Here is a 6,157-nt window from a genome sequence, read left to right as displayed (position 1 = left end):
ATTTGAAGTTTTTTCACCAACGTTGTGCATGCCATGTTATTAATTTAATTGTGAAAAGTGGTATGAAAACAATTAAAGAAAATATTAATAGAATTAGAGATTGTTTAGCTTGGATTACTAGTAGTAATAAAAGAAATGCTGAATTTCAAGACGCTTGTATAAAATCAAATATGTCTCTTAAAACTTTTGCATTAGACATGCCTGTTAGATGGAATAGTACTTATTTAATGCTTGATTCATGTTTACCTTATGCTAATATAATTAGTTATTTTGTAGCAAATAATAGAGGTCCTCATTATTTGGTAGAAAATGATTGGCAAATAGCTAAAGTATTTCATTCTTTTCTTAAAACTTTTTACCAATCCACTTTACAACTTTCTGGTGTGTATTATCCTACTAGTCCATTGGTAATACATACAATTATAAAAATTTCCGAGTTATTTATAAAAAACAAAGACAATGTAATTTTAAATGCACCAATAAAGGCAATGGAAATTTTTTTTTTAAAATATTGGGAACCCATTCCTTTTCTTTATTGTTTAGGTGCTATATTTGATCCTAGAATTAAATTAGCAGGTTTAGAAAATGGTTTTGACAATTTATGTGAAAATTTACAAACCGAAGTATATGCCAATCAAATAGGAGAGGTAAAAAATACACTTTTCGAAGTATATTTCCAGTATGAAAACAGGTATGGGAACCCGCAAAGAGGCGAAACATCCAGGGAAGCTGCATCAGAAGAAACAAATGAAGACTTCTACTCTTGGGGTGCACTGAATAGGCCGAAGAGGACCCGAATCCGAAGCACAGCCTCCTCTTCAGAAGCTCCACCAACAACAACAACTAATGTACTGTCTTCCATGCAGTCGCAGAGTAATGAGCTTCAACAATATTTGGTAACCCCTGAAATGTTACCAGTAGATCCACAACAGAGAGCCAACATTGATCTCTTAGACTATTGGAGAGCCAGAAAATGTATTTTTCCGGTATTATCAAGACTTGCCTTGGATGTTTTCGCTGTTCCTGTCTCAACCGTCTCATCCGAACAAACATTTAGTGCAAGTGGAAGAATTTTAAATGAAAGGAGGACTAAACTTTCACCACAAATGATTGAAGTCCTCACATGTCTTCGAGATTGGGAACGGTCGCGCCATCAAGGTCAATACGAGGTTGTCGACGATACTTTAATAGAATCATTTCAATTTTGTAATATAGATGATACGGATGAGGGAGGTCCTAGTGAACCCCAAAATTAGTTGTTTTGTAAATTGTAACTTGTAAATTAATTGTCAATTATTGCACTCTTTTTTCCTTACCAAGTTTTTGTCCTATTGGGTTTTTCTTGGTGAGGTTTTTAACGAGGTAATAATTATTGTAATTTCTTATTTTATTTTTTAATAAATGAATAAATTTAATTATTCTTATATTACAATTTTAATGTATTAAAATTGAATTAATATTTGGAATGTTAACAAAAAAAAAAAAATTAATTTAATTTAATTATTGATATTTGAAAAGAAATTAACAATTAACTAAAAACAATTACATTTATAAATTGTTAGTTATTCATTTGAAAAGTTAATTAAACATTTAAACTTAAATAAAATAAAACAAAACAAAACAAAATCAAAAAAAAAAAAATCAAAAAGCGGGTTAACCCGGCCCAACTCGTGCCTAACCCGGAGGGTTAGGGTTGGCGGTCCGAGTTGGGCCAGCCAATTCTCTAATATTGGCGGGCCTAACCCGGCCCGCCAATGTCACTGGGCGGGTCAGGACCAACCCGCCATTTGCAGTAACGGGCCCGCGGCGGGTCGGGCTGGTTGCTTTTCCACCTTTAGGGGGAACTTACTATTTCTTCAGCCATTCCGTTCTAGCGGGCTTTTAGATCATCGAGCATTTTCTGCACGCGATCTATGTCTTCATTGTAGTTGTCGTAGCTGGCTCTATTCAGCCTTACTTTGAGCAAATGAGTTCGCAAGTCTGTCGCTTGCGAAGCCCCTCCAGTATGTGTGTTGATGCGCAAAGTTGAGTCATGATAGCTAGGCTGATAAGTGCTATCATGCTTGTCAATACATTGCTCACAACTTTGGTTATAATCGGAACGACGATCATTGCCAGATTGGTACATATGACTCGTCTCGCAAGCTTGTGAGGATCGATCTTGTCTTGGGCATGGGTTAATACCGAAACGCTGACGTTGGGGATACCGTCGAGCGTCTCGGGGGTGATTGTTGCCTTCACTTTCCCCTAGTGGTTGCTTCCGTAGCCGCCTTCTGGGGTTAGTTTGCCCGTGGGACTCAAGCTCGTGAGCAGAATGCAGTTTGTGATGTCGGGGGTATCGGTCGCCTCTTGGCGCCGATGAACCAGACTGGCCACCTGTATAATTCATACCTGTTGAGGTGGCATTGGTGAAGCGTGGCTAGTTGAGGTTCTAGGCAGTTGGTTACTGATTCCTCAGCTCAGCCACGTTTTGTTGCATCACCTGTGCAACCATTGTTTTGATCATCTTCACTAGCTGACCATTCTCGGGGTTTGACGTCCCTGCCCCCTAGTTATTCGTGACGTGCTGAGTTGGTGGCATAGGTGGTCAGCGTCCAGTGGCATCCTATTGCACCTCCTGGTGGGTGGTTTCCACATTTTCAAGGTTTCCGGTGGTGGTCTTTGATATAGTGTGCACCATTGTGGGCCTGGATTGGGTAGGTTGCTGTGACTGATACGGAGGCCCTTCTTCTAATGCCAAAATGTTGATACAGAAATCTGCACCAACTAGAGTGATCTGATCGACCTTGGCGGGATCGAAACTAGTGTGTGCGTGATTACAGATAATCAACGATGAGTGAGTGAAGAATATAAAAAGTAAAGAACAAAGAGATTTTTAAAGTGGTTTGGCGAGGCAAACTCTTGAGCCTTGATAAGAGCTTGTAAATACATATTTTGTTAATGATTCAATTGGATTATTTGTGGAAAAATGTGTTTTTATTGTGAAATTTGAGTTAATTACTTCATAAATACCTTTTACGGGATCACGAGTGTATTTTGAGTATTTTCGGGTTAAAAATGATATTTGAATGAAGAAGAATGATGTCGATGGAATTTATGACGAGTAGGAACAAACGGTGAAAGAATCAAAGTTGCAACTAGAAAGTTGTGACGCGTTGAAGATACGACGTAAAACTTGGAAATCCTTCAAGATGAGTATGTTTCGATGTTTCGATCATAACTTGAGCTGTAGAAATTGGAATTCAATGATTCTTGTGGCGTTGGAAAGCTTATTCAGAGAGCTACAAAGTTCATGTCAATGAATTCACCAAATTCTGAAGATTCCAGACTTGTGGGACAGAAAGAATGATCACTGCAGTGACCGTTTCTGGGTTATTGTATTCTTCTAGTCCGAATCTGAATGGTTTAAGGCATATAAATCTTTCCTAATTAACTTTAAAACCCTAGCACTATAAATAAGGGTCTTTAATTAGTTTTTAGGGAGATTAGAGAAGGAGAAATAATGGCTACTATTTTGGAGATCGGAATTCCTATAGTTCTCATTTGCCAATTAGAGAAGTTTTTCTATTTTTCTTTCTTGAACTCATGTTTGTTTATACAATGGTTGTTTTTATTATAGCAACTCTGAACTAAATCCTTTTTCTAGGGCTAAATATGTAACCTAATTTATGAATATGTGTTGACGTTGTTGTTGTTGATTTTAAATTGAGCATTAATTCTAAGTTTTATTATTGTGTGTAATGCTTTCAATTCTTAAGGGCCCGAGAGTTGAATGATTTTATGGGTTGGGTTGAGATCGAGAGATGAAACCTGATTAGTCTAAGGTAATAAAACCATAGATTGAGCGAACGCTAGAGATAGGTTACCACGATCTATAAGGCTCTGGTAAATTCTATAGAACTTAATGATCTCTTAGCTTCTAAATCCAACTTAGAGATATTTTGGGTTGTTGCTTAAGGGTTAATTCGCTAATTGTTCGAGAGAAAGTTAGTGAAATATTAGGGAGTTTGGCCTTTAGAATAAGTTTATTTAGGTTAGCAATAATTGTCAATGCATATGATTAAACTGGTGTGAAATCTGTGCCCTAGGTTTAGTCTTATTGATCGTTTTACCAAAGTATTTATACAATTCTGCTTTTGTTTACTTTTTGGTTTGTTTTATTTTTCATTAATTCATTCTTAAAATTCTGTTTCATCAAATAGCAATAAAATAGACTAGTTTGGTACTTGGTAGGTAGTTCTCTCGAGATTCGACACTCATTTACTTGAGCTTTACTACTTGTGCGATTTTGTATACTTGCGAATAGCCTATCAAGCCTACGTCCACTGTTCTTGTATTTGCTGTGAGAGCTTAAAATAAGAACTATATGAAAATTTCGTAACCCCTTTTCCATCATTGGAGGGGGTTTATATATAATGTTTATACAAATGAAAGAGCGAAATAAAGGGATTACAATTGATTTGAAATGCAACTCCGATATTCTTGCGATTAGGCACCGTGATTGCGCAAGGATTGCTATCAATCTGATCATTCCGGTAATATCTGGGATCTGGAGCTATCTGGGAATTTGTTGAACGATCGCACAGATTATTTGCGACTAGCTTGTGCTGGGTCGAGCTAAATCTCGACGAGCTTATGCTTGGTCGGACAACCGTCGTAGTCGAGCTGATTCTGGGTCAGCTACATCCTCGCGGTAGTTCGAGCTTGGTGGAAAAATCACAAATATTATATATTATTATATATATATATATATATAATATATATTAATATTGATTGTGTGTGTGTGTTAATTATTTGGGGGGCTTGCATATTTGTGTCATCAAAATTAGCTTAAAATAAAATTATGTATTATGTGATGTGATGATCGATCATATGTAATCCCTCACATAGACTGCAGAAATAAAATACTCTTCTGATCTATTGTTTTGCCGAGGTGTCTAACATTGAAATACAGCTAGAATTTAGAGATCTTTTAATCTGAAAAATATCTTCAAAAATAATGACGGGTCATTATAAAATATAGACAAATGCAGTGATGCCAGTTATAGAAATTAAGTTAATTGTTATACAACTATACCTTATAATTAATTACCTGGTTAATTAATTTGGTGCAGTATCTATCCCTCAGCTTACAGCGTCATAGAGTTTTAAGTAGGAAAAAAAAAAAAAAAAAAATACTCTCTGATATACTAATTTGCCAAAATCTATTTAGAATATGATATCTAAGCATGACTCACACTTTCATTACATTATTGTATCTTCCCATCATCAGTTGTTGCTTCCACCGGCATATGGGAAAAAAAACTTATAAAATACAAAAGGCTGTTATAAATGTGTTCAATGGTTGTGGTCGTTCACAGCAAGTACAATTTTCGTAGTGTAAAATCTTCATGGAGAAAGATCGGGAGACTCTGAGATTCCTTCACCTGCAGTGGAAGAGCAGGAATTTAGCAAAGAGATTGAGCAACTCTTGACTCAGCTTCCCAAAGCGACCAACTGGAATGGTCGTGAACTTTGTCAATACCAAGGGTTTTGGTGTCATCTGGATTCCTTCCTGGCATCATCTCCTTCCTGAAGCGTTTCCAAGCACGGGACAGTGACATAATATAATCACATTTCCTAAATCGGGCACCACATGGCTTAAAGCTCTTGCTTTTACCATCGTTAATCGTTCCCGTATGCACTACAAAATAGTCCCTTGCTCACTACTGGTCCTCATGAGCTATACCTTTCCTTGACCTTCGTCTTTATATGAACAATCAACCTCCTGTTCTTGAAGATCTTCCTTCTCCAAAGTTTTTGCTGCTCATACCCCCTTTTGCTTCATTACCAAAACTATTGTGATTCTAATTGTCGCATAGTTTACATTGTAGAAATCCCTTGGATCAATTCGTATCCAATGGAAATTCTTGTCGAAATTGCTGTCAACCAAGGGTTAGAGCCGGTTTCACTTTGATGAAGCTTTTGAGATGGTTTTTAATGGAGTCCAAGCCTTTGGCCCTTTTTGGGCACATGTGTTGGGATACGGAAGGCTAGCAAAGAGGAGCCACATAGGATATTTTCTTGAGATATGAAATTTAAAAGAAAATCAACTTTCATTTAAAGATTGGCTGATTTCCTGGTGTTCCTTTCACTGAGGATGAAGAGATAAAGGAGT

Source organism: Pistacia vera, unplaced genomic scaffold, assembly GCF_008641045.1.
Source record: "Pistacia vera cultivar Batoury unplaced genomic scaffold, PisVer_v2 Contig421, whole genome shotgun sequence".
NCBI classification, from domain to species: Eukaryota; Viridiplantae; Streptophyta; class Magnoliopsida; order Sapindales; family Anacardiaceae; genus Pistacia; species Pistacia vera.
This window is presented reverse-complemented; position numbering follows the sequence as displayed.